Consider the following 17,515-nt stretch of genomic DNA (forward strand, 5'->3'; position numbering starts at 1 on the left):
TTTCAGGAAAGACTAATTGTGTTTAGAGAAGACCTAAAAGAAACATGATAAATGTGTAAATATCAGCTACAAAGATAAGAATAATATTCTCTTATTTTTGATGTAGATAGTGCAAGTGTGCTGAAACTGCAAGAAGAGAAATTGTGTATACTTAAGCACTGAAATAGATTAGCTTCAGTGATTTCCACCATTGAAGGTTCTGATTGGAAATCTTCCACTTCATGTCCTAGAAATGATTCTGGGTTTTGATCAGAAAGAAGAGCTGTACTGATCTGTGAGGTTCTAGTCTTCTGTTGTGCTTGTAGGAAATAAGTTTTTTCACTACTCGTCTTGTAGCAAAACTGAGGGCATGTTCTATGTGTTATGCCAAGCTTCCATTGCCAAGAACCAATTTTGCTTCTAAAATAGTTTCATAGACCAAAATGATTTTATAACAGAAATTAATATGAGTTAATAACAATATGGCCCTCAAAATGTAGCATTCTTGTGAGCTAACAGTTAAAAATATTCTTGTCCCTTAGTCTTGTTTCAGCAATGCAGGAAACATCTGTATGAAGTCTCATCCTCACACATAGATTCACGTTCATGAATTTACAATTTTTCAAAGTATTGTGCAGTGAAAAAGTCATAATTGACACATAAGAGAAGGAATCACTTTCCAAGTGTTGTATGGGTTGTCAGTGAACTAGCAGCACTGTGTGGGACTAATTCTGCCTCCAGAACACACACAGACTTCCTTGTTTTTAGCAAGAGGCTACATGTGAAATATTGCTAAAAACCAAACCGACAGAGTTCATATTCACTATTAAATGGCTTCTAATATTAGAGAAAAGAGTAACAAAGCTACTCCCCAGTTCTTGGAGATAACAGCTGTACTAGCATCATTCTCCATTACTGGAAAGACTGATGTGAATTATTATTGATGTCAATCATTATGTACATTCTGCTTTCATGAATTTCAAATTTATTTAAAAGAGAGTTGTGTCAAAACATAATAAACTGGGATTATTCCTTAGTATATGGAAACCTATGAATAATTCACTAAATTAAAATGGTAAAGAAAATAGTCTATTTTATAATTATAGTTAGAAAAGTATGTGGTATATATTATTCATTAATTATATTTTTATTTTTATGCCATTATTTTAATATTTTTCTTAATTTTTTTCTTCTTACTTTATATTTTGCAAGCGTAGACTCTTAGTAATAACTGGGCTGTCCATCTTGCCTGATCAGAATTTCACTGGGATGGACAGTAAGGATTAAACTCAAATTCTCACACAGTGAAAATCACAGATTTCCCCTCTCGTATTCTGGTGGTATTACTGTCAGTTCTGTGAGGTGTGATACAGCTGATTAGTTCACCCTTCAGTCTGGTTCTTATTCACACCAGCAACCTTACTAGCGCATTTTTATTTCATTTTATTAAAACGTAATGAGAGTTAAAAACTCAATTTAATTTATTTTTTCTTTTCCATCATCAGTTTTCTATCACAGGGCTGTCATCAATTCTAAGAAATTGATCTTTGTTATGGAAATGCTGCCATCACATTCTGATTACTTCCTTGTTTCTTTTGTGGATGACATTGAAGGGGATGACTGTTGTTCCGATCCAGAAGCATCTGTAACCTGCAGTTTGGGTAGTAACTCAAGATGTGGCTTCTTTGTTTTCATGGTTACTCAGACTTTTGCATGTTAGCTAGCCAGGGACTTCTTAGCTGCCTACTATCACTGGGCTCTTCGACATTTTAAAAGATGAGCTCCTGTTGCAGTGAATGGACATCTGTATTTTCTTGGCAAAGCACTGATGGTTTTATTCATTTATGTATGATGCTTCAAAATATATTAAGTAATATAACATTACAAAGTAACAAATAGGGGCTGTGTAAAAGGAAGTGGTGAACATGAAATAATCTAATAACCCTCATACACAACTCCTTAGAAGGGCACATCATTCCTGTGAAAGAATGGAAAGAATGCATGCCAAATGTTTGGAAATTCAGCAAGATTATTATGAAGTCTTCTTGCCACTTGGTTCTTGATAGCAGGATCTCCCTGGAGAATTCTGTAGTAGAAAAAACTTTCCAAACTTTTATCAGATACAACTTTCAGTTAAGAACAAACAACATTTAGATCCAGTTTTAACTGAGCCATTATACTGGTTCGCTGAAAGTCCACGCTCCAGATGAAAGACAAATTAAAATTCAAGTATTTTGGGGGTTTTTCTTTTAGCAAAGAGGACTGTTTGGTATGATTTGTTAAGGAAGCACTTAATGTGACTCAGGACTGGAACAGGTTGCCCAGAGAGACTGTGGAGTCTCCAGTCTTGGAGGTATCAAAGACCTAAATGGACATGGTCCTGGGCAACTAGCTCTAGGTAGCCCTACAGAGCATTTGGACAAGATGACCTCCAGAGGTCCCTTCCAACCTCAACCATTCTGATTATGGCATTCATAGGAACAAAATCTATACCAGAATAATATGGTGGCTTAATATGGCAGCAAAGATGCTGCTCAACACCTTCGCCATGACAGAATTTTTCAACTCTGACAAAGGTCATAAGCAAATCACTCCCATACCCCATCACCTATGAAGAAAGAAAACTGTCATGTGGACCATGACCAGATACCACTTCCAACCACAACTTTTTTCCATTAGGCATCAAAATATATTAATATATAGAAAATAGCGTTACCTGCAAATCATCTTTTCTCCTTTACCTGTTACATGCCTTTCTGTTGAGAAGCTAGCAGATTTTTAGTGAGAACTCCCTGTGTTACTGTTGAAGTTTTGTTTATGACAAGGATTCTCAAACTGTGTAAATTATTCCAGGAAATATTCCATCTGGCCTGGTAGAGAAGCAGGCAGTACTGTTGCTCAGGTTGTACCTGCTGTTACAGCCACTGTCAGTGCTCATTCAGAAAATGTTTGTGATGAAAAAAACACTGTCATCTCTGACCTCGCAGCTATAGCTGTAAAACACAGTATACATACCCATCTGGGATTGTTAACAGAGTTTGGGCAGCTAGAACGTTCCTCTTCTTTTACTCCCTTTATGAGAGAATACGTGGCACCTGCATATATTTCTCAACATCATAGGGAAGGAAGGATTTGCCTGTAGGTGGGGCACAGGGACTATTTCTGCACAAGTTTTCATTTCAGCCAAATCGAGACATTAGCCTTACCAGTAACATACATTGGACATGAGTCAGACAACAGAAGGCCAGGAAGCTAAACTGAAAACTAGGGATCCTTTTAACTGAGTTCTGATTTTTGAGCCTTTGAAAAACTTATTTTGTGAATTTTCTCTGAAATCCATGAATATTAGTAGCAGAAAATGTGTTTCTCCCATATAACATGATGTTAAATATTGTAACCATAAACAAAATACGGAAAATATATTAGGCAATAAAATAGCTCTAGAATAACTGAAGCTGATTCAAGAGGGGAAAGAAATATGTGGACCCAAATATGAGGGAAGAAAAACACGTAAGGGTCAACTCCATGTTCACTACCTTCCTTCCTTCACAATATCAGCTTCTGCTGCAAGAGTGTACTTCCCTCTTGTTAATACTGTTACAGAACTGCCACAGCAAGAAGCAGGTCTCAGCAGGCAAATGGTAATTCAGCTTATACAGCCTGTCAGGGATATAGTACTCCATTTACAGGTCTGTTCCTTCAAGAGACCTGATATTTCCCACTGAGAAGATATACATTATAAATATGATAATATCCCAGCCATCAGAGTGAGAAATATGCTGAAAAGTTTTGCAGCAATGCAAAATTGTGAACTCACCTGGGGAAAAATATCTTCAAGATTTTCCTTATAGGTATCCCATATGTTACAGCTTTCCACATAAGGAGTCATTTAAAAAATCTCTAAACCAGGCTATTAGAAAATGTTATTTTAACACAGTTAAGCAACATTTTATTTCTATTTTCTCTTGATTACTGCCTGCTTCAACAGACAGTTATCTGATTGTGTTGTATACTTGACTGGCAAGAAAACACATTAAAATCCTGTATTAGGTGTATTTTTGTTAACTAAATCTATAGTTTTATTGACTAGCTAAGTACTTAGTAATGTGTGTAGCCCTTTAATCCTATTTCCCAGGTAAACCCACCTAGATGAATCTAAAGTAAACAACGGATTTTTTTTTTCCTATTGGAAAATGAAAACAAAATTACAAACTGCACTACCCTTCATTGTATTTTCTGCCTATCAGAAGTATGTTTTTGCTTAAAAGATATATAGAACCAATTTTGAAATCTTCCATGTTCCTGAATTATGTTAGTTTTATTATTAGACACTTCCTTCCTAAATCCCAACTTCATTCCTCATTGATCCATAAAGCAAAAAGAAGAAAAAATACATGCACTGAACGATACCAGAAGAGCATTCATGCAGCAGTGACTGAGGTATTAAGTATCTCAGAAGAACATGAATAACCACTAGGTTGTGTTGTCGGCCTTAAAATTGAAGCCCTGGTATTTAAGCGACTGCAGTTTCAAAATCTGAAGTGTGATGTAAACATAAACCTGTAGTATTCTCATCTGGAGATTTCAGAAGAGAAGTAAAAATTATAGGTTTTTGTAAGGAAAGGAATAGGTATTTGAATAATAGGAAAAATTTCCCATCATGCAGATATCCTTAGCAGTCTTATTTGAAGTGAGAGTTTACTAAAGGAGTGTCAGAGCCATGCCCATATTCAATTTATTGAATATCTAAAATTAGAACTTTAATTGCTGTAAATTATGCATATTGCTGCAAGGTGTGGTCTCTGTGGTAAGAGCTCACGTGCATATTGTATGTGGAATACATGCAGCATTTTTACACACAAAAAAATCAAATGTGTTCTGTAACAAAATACTTGTGCTCTTGGCCTAATGTTGCTTGTGGTAAAGATAAACATGTACTAGAAGTGCTCAACTAAGATTTGTGGATTTAAATTGATATACTGAATTGCTGGTTATAAAACAACAAACATTTATCAAGATGTAGAGTTGTGAAAATTGTTATGTTGGAAATATTTGTAGGATGATTGTTAAAGGTCGCAATTTGTAATTTCAATAATACTGACGTTTTGTCAGTTTTGATACTTTAACCTAGAAATAGTTTCATATGTTAGGATTTTCTAGCACTTGTCATATTATAGTGGTTAACATACTCTAAAGTTGTGTATGGAGAGAGAGGACAGATAAGCCATGCAACAAAACTTAAGAAAGGATACGTTTTAGCTGTTCAAGTCAAGAATATGATGTGAAGGGGTTGGTAGCTGGCAATCCTTTCAAGCTAGCAGCAATTCTTGCAGGTATCCAGAACTGTAGAAGTCCTTCAGCTAGGAAGGGAGAAAGCATCCTACTTTTGGTTTGGTTTTTTGGTTGGTTGGTTGGGTTTTGTTTTTGTTTGTTTCTTCTGGGTTTTCTATCTTAAAAAAGACAGCAGCAGCATAAAATGTTAAAGATTCCTAAAATACTTCAGTGTTTATGTGATGTAGACAATGCTGTTATTGGTAGTGATTAAGTGATCTAATAAGGCTTTTATTTAGTTTGAGTGATTGTCTAACCGATGTATCAAGCTTGCATAAATGTAGTATTTCCAATCATTCCTTCTAACACCATACAAAAAGCCAAAGTTCACTAAAAATAAGTTTTGATCATGCTTTCTCAGTTTTTTACTGAACAGTGTTGCTAATAGTCTACCAGAATTGAAAGGTAGTGCTGCAAAATTTTGTGTATTCTTTGAAAAACAAACAAACCCAAAACCCAAACACAACATAAACCACTTTAAAAGCCCTTGGTTGATTAAAACATGTCAACATAACTTTTCTACTGAAGAGTGAGATTTTTTGTCTACTGAAAGGCATGAACTAAGTTCTAGTCTGAGTCCATTCTAATTCTGATATTCACTCAGTTGTAGCCTATGGCAATTTATCACATTTTTTTAATATATGTAAAATGGAAATATTTGTCCAGGGGCAATATGAAGATTAATTACTTAATATTTATAAATAATTCTGAAAAATCAGCATTATGCAGATATTAAGGTTTTTTTTTTTTCCTAAGCAGCTGATTCTAATCTGGGATGAGGGCTGAAAAGGACATAAACATCTGATGTTCAAGTCAAGTGGAATTTAGATGCCCTGGGTCAAAATTGCAGCCCTAAAAATGTTTCCACATCTGCCACGTAACCCTGGAGGTACCTAAGTTTGATTGGAAGCTTGGGCATTTTGTATTATGAGGTGCATGAAGTACTCCGGCAATGCTCGTTCATGCTCTCAAAGGTACTTAAGCCTTAATAGGACTGAGCAGCCTTATAATTAACTCAGGCTAATGCTCAGTAGGTGTACAGAAATGAAGCATTCCTCTGCATGTCCCCCTGGAGAGTTTAGTCCAGTAGGAGAGCACTAAAAATGCATAGTAGGCCAAGACCTTGCAGCAACAGCTGGCCCCACAGTGGAAAAATCTGTTTCTCTTCAGACTGTAGCTTAGTGCTTAGAACAGACAGAACTGTGGATGAGATCCAGGTTCAATTCCCTTGTCTGTCTGAAAGGACTCAACCCCTCCTTCAGACTACGCTTTAGTTAGCAGGCAGCAGAGTTTTTAGAATGTGTGAAAGATTCTTACATCTTCAATTTCACTTTCCAAAGATAATTCACTATTAACTGTCAGCATTTAAGTTTTGCGGTTATGGCCCATTGGTGAGAAAGAGAAACTGTTGTCAAATTTTACAGAAAAAAAGAAAATATTCAGTCCTGGATAATTACAAAAATAATTTTAGGAGGTGGGACTGGAAAACAGGATAGAGTGCTTTTCAGTGAGTGCCAGCTTAAATTAGTCCACTCCCTATACAACATGATGATTTTTGTGGATGTACCAGATGCGAAAACTTTCATTCCTGCACTGTATGAAGACTCTAAACTCTGGATTCAGTTGTACAGGCCAGGAAGATGAAAATCAGATGGCGTGATACTTAGGAGTGAAGTGCTTTCTCTTCTAGATGTGTCCTACATTCGGCAATAGGGATCTGAAAGATACAATAGAATGAACAGACTCTCCCTCCTTACCTCTCTCTTTCTGTTTGTCTCCATGCTTGTGGTTAGTTCTTAAAATGACAAAGTAAGAAACATAGTCTGAGCCTGATCTTTCTCTTCAGAATTCAAAGGGGAAAATCCTTGTGATGTTACTGAAATCAGAATTGGGCCCTGAGTATTAATGGAAGAAGGAACTTTTTGAGAAGTTTCCTGTGTAATACCTATTATACCTAAAACTCATGCATTTCAGCTGTGATTTGTCAAACCTGCTGCTTCTGCCAAGTCAGTACCTGTCTCAATAATTTAAAACAAATTAACTAAAAGGAATTTTATAGTGATTTAAATTCAAATGCTCTGAGATGTAGGTAGTCTGTTGAGTCGCTGAAAAGACTGCTAAAAAGGAGAAAAAAAGTAAATAGCTTTTCTTTCCAGAATACACGCATGATTTTGCTTTTACCCATGCTTTTATCCTTGCACGGACATGTTTAGCTGAAATATTTGTAACAGCTTATGCATATGACTAGGTACAAAATTGTAAAAACTAAGTTTTCACTTTTTGAGGAATCTTGGTATAGAGAAACATGCAGAATTGTGAAGATGAAAATAGACTTTGATTCCTGCCAACATGTAAACAGTAATGTGACCAGAAGATAATCTTCACACTAAATACATTTCTACATATCTACGCATAGACAGTTATTAGCTATTAGTGGAAAAAAACATAAAAACAAACCTTTAATTCTAAAGCAGCACTGTTGCTTACACATCATAATATTAGAGGCTTTTTGGGTGTCTGTAACAAATTGCTTGCTTTTGTGCTGCAGCTTGGAAAAATCCATGAAACAAGCTGAAAACCCCTGAACTGGGCCTCTGGAAGAAAAAAAAAAAAGCTTCTCCATATTTTGAAATGGCCTTTTAGGCCTCCTGAGCCTTTTTGGCACATCATTCTCAGACCCTTATGGACTGGGATGCTGCCAAACAGCTTTTTTCCCACAAAACTTTAATAAACTTTGAGTGCTGGACAGAAGAGTAGTGCAATTCCCAAAGAGAGATTTCACTACAGGATTTCAAAATACCTACAATATAGAAATTAGCCTCTGAATGAACCCAGCAATATTTTTCCTTGGTTTTCTTACAAACACAAGAAATTCAGTTCTGCATCTTGCACTGGTTTAGCATTTTGCTTTTCTCTGTTTAAGAAACTGAATTGTTTTACCAGCAATGATTCCTAATATTGTTTTACAAATTAGATGTGCTTATTCTAATGCAAGTATACTTTGATTTTGCCAAACATTTAACTATATTTACTTACAACCACATCAAAATATTTTGTGACTACGAAGTATTTAGACTCACATTGCCCAGAAGAAGAAACGTACTGGATGATTCATGGGCCAAATTCAGCTCTTAGTTACCATGGCTGGAGGAAGTCTTTAGCATTTCTTTGGACTGTTATCCATTGCTAGACCGTATAAAACTTCATCATTCTTCTAACTTCTGTTAGAAACAATATCAGCTGACATTGAAATTTGAGCTTTTCTATATAATTGGTTTTTTTTCTCCTACACTTGCCTCTACCTCCTGTGGTACTTGGAGTTTGGCATAACCCCAGTTCATGCTCCAAGCAGGAATACTATTTGTTCTGTCTGTGCTTGAAGCAGTTCAAAACTAAAGTAAGAGAGATGGAAGTTTCTTCTGTTGTATTTTGAATGAAGTCCATAGGAGGCGGCAAAGAGAGAACTACAGCAAAAAGGTTTACATTAGTCATCTCAGACTTCTAGTCAGTGTGCTACAGCTGGTATTCCAGTGGTGGGGAAGGAATGCTGAACTTGATTGTTTCAGTTAATTTGCAGAGCATTTATACATCAGGGATCATCATCACAACAGGCTTGGTCCTGTTCTCTGAGCCAGCACTCCCAGGTGCATGTGTGCACTACTGTGGATTTGGCTGGGAGTTACTTTTACATAATTCAGAACAGAATTTTGAGTCAAATGGTTAATTCGGTTCTGAAAGACACTCAGACAATATCTGAAAGACGAAACTGACTCACCTCTTAAGTATCTGGTCGTTAACCTGCTTACTCAGGCACAGCTTCCACTGACTTCCAAGAATCCAGTTTAGCATGTAAAACAGCAGTTAAGGCCAGTGTGAGCTTTGCTAGGGTACATAACTATCTTCAAAACTGCATATTTCCCTTGAAAAACCCTATTTTTATTTACTTCTCTGATTCTGCAGTAGTACATTTTGTAGAAAAACTTTCCATGCTTTGTCATCCCCAAACTAATTTGTTTTGTAAAGCCTAACGGAAAATTTATTCAGCTACAGTTACAGATACTCTTAAAGAAAACATAATATAATCAGCTTCAAAAACATACGCTTTTATGGTTTTGCAATATTTAGAAGCCAGACACCCTTAACACATATAAGTACACTCCATAAATTTAATTAATCAAAGAGAAATATCTTTGTTATTTGGGAGAAGGATGCCAAGTCCCAAATAAATACAGTTTATGTGAATCCATGTGCAGCTGTGGGCAAGGGGTAATGGGTTCAAACTGGAACACAAGAGGTTCCACTTAAATTTGAGAATAAACTTCTTCTCAGTGAAGGTAACAGAACATTGGAACAAGCATTTGACACAGTCTCCCACAGCATCCTTATAGCTAAACTGAGGGAGCATGGTCTGGACGATCGGGTAGTGAGGTGGACTGTGAACTGGCTGAAGGAAAGAAGCCAGAGAGTTGTGGTCAGTGGGGCAGAGTCTAGTTGGGGGCCTGTATCTAGTGGAGTGCCTCAAGGGTCGGTACTGGGGCTGGTATTATTCAATATATTAATTGATGATTTGGAGGAGGGAATAGCGTGTACTATCAGCAAGTCTGCTGATGACACCAAGCTGGAAGGAGTGGCTGACACGCCAGAAGGCTGTGCTGCCGTCCAGCAAGACCTGGACAGGTTGGAGAGTTGAGCAGGGAAAAATTTAATGAAATACAACAAGGGAAAGTGCAGCGTATTGCATGTGGGTAGGAACAACGCCAGGTTCCAGTATAGGTTGGGGAATGACCTATGAAAGAGCAGCGGAGGGGAAAGGGACCTGGGGGTCCTGGTGGACAGCAGGATGACCATGAGCCAGTACTGTGCCCTTGTAGCCAAGAAGGCCAATGGCATCCTGGGGTGTATTAGAAGGGGGGTGGTTAGTAGGTCGAGAGAGGTTCTCCTTCCGCTCTACTCTGCCCTGGTGAGTCCACACCCGGAATATTGTGTCCAGTTCTGGGCCCCTCAGTTCAAGAAGGACAGAGAACTGCTGGAGAGAGCCAAGTGCAGGGCAACAAAGATGATTAAGGGAGTGGAGCATCTCCCTTATGAGGAAAGGCTGAGGGAGCTGGAGCTCTTTAGCTTGGAGGAGACTGAGGGGTGACCTCATTAATGTTTGCAAATATGTAAAGGGTGAGTGTCACGAGGATGGAGTCAGGCTCTTCTTGGTGACAACCAATGGTAGTACAGGGGGTAATGGGTTCAAAGTGGAACTCAAGAGGTTCCACTTAAATTTTAGAAGAAACTTCTTCTCAGTGAGGGTAACAGAGCACTGGAACAGGCTGCCCAGGGAGGTTGTGGAGTCTCCTTCTCTGGAGACATTCAAAACCCGCCTGGACACATTCCTGTGTAGCCTCATCTAAGTGTTCCTGCTCTGGCAGGGGGATTGGACTAGATGATCTTTTGAGGTCCCTTCCAATCCCTAACATTCTGTGATTCTCTGACATGGCCTTGGCTGGCCTGAGTAGAAGACTATGCAAGGGCAACAGTGTTATGGTGGAAAGAGACTTAATGTGAAAGGAAATCTAGCCTATATTTTTCATGGTTAAATATGATGATCCTGAAGCATTTCCAGTAGAACTAGTTGCAGAAATGCGCTGGCATTCAGAAAGGCAATTAATGATGATACTCTTTATTTTCTCCTTCTTAACAATTTCCCATCAAGTTCATTAGTATACATACTGTAATGTGAATTTCCATCTTAATAATGAACTTTCATAGACTTCTTATAAGAACACTGAATAAAAATAATCCAATGTCCAATATAAACTTTTTTTAAAAAAAGGGGTAATATATGACTTTAGGTGATAGCTAATATACAATAATATCATTAGATAGGCAATGCACAAATCTAACACAAATATTAACATAGTACCGAAAGCAGGAGATCAAACTGAATGTATACTGCTTATCCAGGAATGCTGGAAGATGGTGAATTTGCCATAATGGATGTATGCAGAATTTGGTTGAAGGAAGATAATTAATGGAAACAGTGAGATGTCTGTGTAAGAAAAATATAATGGGATATGTCAAGGGATAATTGATGTGAAATCAAACAGATAACCTGTATTAACCAGGTAACAGTCCCTCTATACTAAGCCTGCCAATCTAATGTACAAATAGTGTTTAAATATCATAAAGATAATAAAAACGTCGTTTTCTTACTGGCTGAACAATATGGCCACAATAACTGACGTATTGTGAGAGCTGGGAATGTTGCAAGAGTGCGGACAGACTAATAATGAAGCACTTCAATTATACCAGGTAGAGTGTGTAAACGTAATATTGAGACATAATGCTATGGTATTGTACATGGCTGTTCTGAAATAGAAATCAGGGAACCCACAAATGGAGTAGTCTGAACTTGGTTGTAACAGTTCACAGGACTTGGGTAAAAAACTTCTGTGTTGTTGTTTGTTTTTTTTTTTTTTTAGAAAGGAACAACCTGATGAAGAATGATAAATACTTTTTCAAGTGTATCAAGACCAGACAGATAGTGAACACTGACAGATGGCAAAGGTATTAAAACAAGCTTAGAAGATAAAGTCATAGCAGATTAGGTAAATCCATTGCATCCATCCATACTCACTGTATTGGAACATAAGTAGCTTCCCATAACAAAACTGTCTTCTTAGTGGTTCTAAAGATCTGATTTAAGCCAAGAAAAAGTTTATAGGCCAAATCAATGAAACAGTAACAAATCACTGGTCAAAACGGTGTTTACCTATGTATTACAAAGAAACTCAAATGAAATTTTAGCTGTTAGAGTGGGTAGCAAACATGCTTAGCAGAGAGGAAGAAAGAGAGAGATATTTCTGCAGAATCTATGGATCAGTAAGCTAAAGTCTGTATTCAGGAAGCCAGCAGAACCTTTAACAAAGAACAGAAATAATGGCTGCATTGCGAAACATTACATATGTAGAAGAATCAACATGACTTTAAACTGACTTAAACATGACTTTAAATCTCTGCCCTGTGACACTTAATATCTCTATATACTCAACCCAAACTGCATTTCTCTTGTTTTGCTGCCGTGTCCCAATTGCAATCACATCACTTACTTGCTGATCACAGTCACCTGGAGATCTGTTTCCATTATCCCATCTTCCCATCGGAGAGCAACTTCTGATTATCTTCTTTAGATGTACTTCTTTCCTTTTCCCTCAAGTTGATGTAATTTATCTTCTGTTTGTCTCCGTTTAGGGTTTAATCTATTCTATGATGTTATTATAAAATTAAATTTATTTACTTCCTTGTTTATAGTAAATCCCTCATCCTCTAAATCCTTTTTCTTTTTAAGGTAATACTTGTGAAAGGTGTCAGGCTGATCATCCTAAAATGTCTCTAACTATCCTGAGATCATGAACAACACAGCAAGAGCTGGAAACTCCCTCACTGTTAAATCCCACACATTGCTGTGTTAATACACTTCAAGTTCAACCTGGAAGAGCTTTTTCTAAGCAGTGCCTATTGTTGGTGAAATTTCTAATGTAGTGCTTCTGCAACTACACAGAAGGGGTTTTTTGTTTGTTTTGTTTGCTTGCTTTGGTTGGTTGGTTGCTTTGGGGTTTTTGTTGTAATTTTTTGTTGGTGGTGGTTTGTTTTTTTGTTTTGTTTTCTTGTAAACGTGAAATTTCAGGGTAAGAAGCTAGCTTATGTTAGATTCCCCTTTAAATTCTGTAATTAGAGTCCTGAAGAAGTTCTGGAGGGGTTCTGAACCTTTGTTTCTTTGCTAAAATTCATAACAAAAATCATGACTGCCAAACAATGCTTGATCCAGTTCTAAATTAATTGGTTTTGCTACCTATAACCATTAATTGCAGTAGCACATTGTATCGTTTGCTGTGCTTCTGAGTTAAGTGTAGGCTGTATAGGCTGAGGTTTTTGTCTGTGCAGTGGGATTGCAAATACTGAATCTAGATTAACATTAATTTGTCTGTGTCTGTTTCTATCTGTAGTTTGACAACTCTGGAACTGTTTGTAATAAAAATAGTAATCCATTTTAAATTAGACTTCAGAATCTTTTGTGCTATGTATATACAAAAATTAATAAATTTGTTTATTACTCTTAGCTTAGTATAAGAATTGCATAAGATCTTTTGCTTCATGGATGTGAGACAGAAGCTTTCATCTTTTTATTGACTGTGATTCTGAAGAGGCTTTGAGAAAAAAGTTGTGGAAACTAGATAGAGAGCCTTTCATAAAAATGGAAAACTTATTTCAATACCTAATTGCTTTCCCCCCCATTTTATTCTGCTTCCTGTAATCACTTGCCCCACAACTGTTACATTTAATTACTTTATCTTCAGGAACTACCCTGACAATTCAAGATACACTCACATGAGAACTTTTGGTAATACCAAAGGTCAGCTTTAGGTGTGGATAATGTTAACATTTGAAGTACTGGAAGCAGTCATGAGTTCAGCACAAGTTAATTCATCACGCTTATTGGTAGCCCTACGTCAAGGATTAGAAGGGATCTCAGAGAGAAGGGCAAGTTAATAAGAGAGATGTCAAAGACAACACACAACTTCCAATTTTTCTGACTTGTTTGTAGACTGTTTAGAGAACGTTTCTGTTATCTATTGAATTTGCAGAATTGTCAGGGTTCTGCAGAGTTTGGATAATGAAAAATAGTTAAGACTCAAAATTTCTTGCAGATCAAACTCGTAGTATTAAACATTACAAAATTTCATTTTTAATGTTTATAAAATTGTTATGTAGCATATGTTGCTATGGCCTTGCAGAGCATTGTTTTGGAAAAATGTATTAGAGTATTTATACAACATGTAGTTGAAGCAGCATTTGGAATAGATTTTCAGCTCCCTGGTGAGCTCAGAATTGTTCTTGAATTGCATTGTTTGTTTATTTGGGTTGGTCAGTCCTTTCCATTTTCCATCCTGGCACCCACTGTAACAAATTGTTGCTAACACGTCTGGAACCGTCAACCAGTTGTAGGGAGAGCATGGCAATTTGGGTTACTAACTGGTGGTGAAGTAATCTTACTTGAACTAAGACATAAACAGTGTATTAAATTAATCATCTGTATTTATTTTTGAGACTTGACAGGGAAAAAGTTAACCAATTATCCGATAAATTAAATACTGTGTGGCATTCTCATTTTCACTCAAGGGAAAGATTATTGAAATTTACCAGCAGATTAACTAGAAAGTAATCTACCATTACCAGGTAGAGTTTGATAAAAAGTATGTCAGCTTGGCTTCATTATAGAGAGCTTCTTTTCTTGTGACTTCTAATAATTTTTCATGTAATACATTTTTCATATTATTTTACTCGATGATTTTACTTGCATACAGAACGTTTATGAAATCACATACCTGTGGGAAAAACTGCAAAGTGGGAATGACTGTACATGACAGTTCTCATGCAGTGTTTAGTTAGTGCAAACTCTGTTTTCTCAAAGCCTATAAAATACATCCTTAGAACAGCTAAATATGTAATCAGCTACAGAAGATTAAATTTTCTGAAAGGAGGCACATCCCAGAGGTTTGCATATTAGGAGAATTGTAAAGGTTTTCAGTTCGACTCAGCAGGGTAAACTCCCACAGAGACACTTTTCTGTTGTATGTATCAACTTATTCAGGAATACAGCATATACTACGTCCCCTGCAGTAATAAATATTGATTCTGTGATTTTTCTGACATAGGATTGCTATATTTCTGAGAGATATGTACTCACACTATAATATGTCCACATTGATTTCAGTGTAGACCAGAATTATTTCAGTAAAATTGATCTGCATAATTGCAGTAGGTGTGTCAGGGATACATAATGTTAAGGTATTCCAGCCAACTGTACATTTCCAATATCTGCCTGAACAGTAAAGAGGACACCCACAATAAGTGCAGAGACATAGATCACTCTATTGATATCTGTGTGATAACTTGTATAAGTAAGAGTTACATCTTGGAATAAGGACAGGATCAGGAATGTCACAGAATCATAGAATACCATGTTGGAAGGGACCTCCAGGATCGTTTGGTCCAACCTTTCATGGCAAAAGCATGCTCTAGACAAGATAGCCCAGCACCCTGTCAATATCAATATTCTATGTCAATATTCTACAGTGAGGATTGTTCCCTGCAAATAGACAGTCTTCCTGTTTTCCTGTTCTGGCCACCCATCTGTTGGTTGACCAGTGTGAGAGAAGAACCCTCTTTCCTCTGACTTCTTTTATTGAGCTGATCTTATGGGAAGAAAAGTGTCTCAAGGCTTCTTTTCCCACGTGAGCATATGATATGATAATTTTGCAGTTATTGCAAGCTCCACAGAATCTTTTATGTCTTCTGTCCTGCTTAGCTGTAATGGGCTTATTCACATTGCCATAGTTATGCTACTGATGGGGCTCCAATATACATTCTGACCAAAATCCCGGTCCTACTGAAGTCAGTGGCATCTTTATCATTGACTTCAGTAGGTTCAGCATTTTATCTCATTACTCCTTGGAACATGAAATTACTTTAATGACTGGTTTTAACTTTGATTGAGACTATACTTTCAGCTGGAAAATAAAATAATACCTTTTCATTATTATTTCAATCAGTCTAGATGAATTCAGTTCTTGTGTGAGCAAATTATAATTTTGGGTAAGTAAAATTTGGCTGGCTAAGTCTTAATACCATTTCATACTTTCGAAGCAGATTATTAAAAAATAAAATAAAATAAAACTGGTAAAGTGTATAGAAGTCCTTATTTGAAAATATGAATTGGTTACAAAACAGAGAACTGGGATACAATACATGTGTAAGACCGCTTCTAGTCTGAAAAATCTGGAAATCTTAGAAGTGAGTTTGATCTTTCTTTAGCCACTTTTTAATACTAAAGTTGTAGTCAATAATTTGCTTTGTAGATTAACCTAATTCTTTTATCCCAGTGGTATTTCAAACATAAACTTCACCAAATTTGGGCATCCAAACAAAATTCTGATATTTGTCATCAAGCTAATTTAACCAATTTTCAAATTTACTACTGTGCTAGTCTCTTTTCTAGAATATTGAATATTGTAACAAAGTTTTGTTGTTATGAATACATTCCTTCTTTTCTATTTCTCAGGAAGCACTTTATGTTAAAACATTTTGGCCCTTGATTGTCCAATGGACTATTCACATCTTAGGTTACGATCGTGTATAATCATATGTGGCATGGAAGTACCCATAGTTAAATGACACAGTATTCTTTTTCTGCTTTCTCTCTAAATGGCTCACACTTTTTAAGTAAATGGAAGAGAAGATCAGATTTTTTTCATATTATTGCACTTTATGTGGAGGAACAAGAATGCAAGCATATTCTCACATATACACATGATCATAAAAAGGAAATAATTCAATGTTTTATTGTTTGATTTTGGAGAGGTACTGGGCATTGGAATAGTTGCAGTGCATTTGTGATACAGGAAACTTGGAAGATACTGTATATTACCAAAAAAGAGAGAAAAAGATTAGCCAAAGACTTTTTTTGCAGTGCAAGAAGGCAATGTTAGTTAACATTCAGTAAGGCATCTCCCTTTCTTCACAATCATCTCTGAGGTTGAGATGTCTCTAGAGCTAATACTTTAGAGAAACAATGCAAGAAATCAAAGAATCTTGCACTGGGTAGTTACATCTTCCTAATCCCCAGAATTTAGAGCTGGTTTGTATACTGGAGCATAAAGATTTATAGCCCTTCTATTATTTTATTCCAGCTCATGTAACTGTGGACAGTCTCATTGTTCATGGAAACATCTACTCTTTTAATTATTATTTGAGTTCTGGTTGAATTAGCAAAAGTGATATAGTTTCATTATTTTCTGTGAAAAAAAAGCAATACATTTTCAAATAGTAGTACTGAACCATAGTATTCATTTGCCCCAAGAGTACTATGTTAATGTTCTCTTCAAAAACTGATCCTAAAAATGTGTGACTTCTCTGGTAGTGTGGTTTAAATGTGTTTCTGTATTGGAACATGCCATGTATCTGGAGATGGATGCTTTACTGTGTAGATAGTTGAAAGAAGGCTAATACAAATGTATACTTTATCCAGAGGTCATACTAAGGAGGCCACTGTACAACAGTTTTGGAGGGAAAAACAACATAAAAACTTCAGACAGAGATTTCGATGAATATAAAGTGTGACTACAGGATAGCACAGTAGTTTCTAATAATGATGGAT

Source organism: Patagioenas fasciata, chromosome 4 (genome assembly GCF_037038585.1).
Source record: "Patagioenas fasciata isolate bPatFas1 chromosome 4, bPatFas1.hap1, whole genome shotgun sequence".
NCBI classification, from domain to species: Eukaryota; Metazoa; Chordata; class Aves; order Columbiformes; family Columbidae; genus Patagioenas; species Patagioenas fasciata.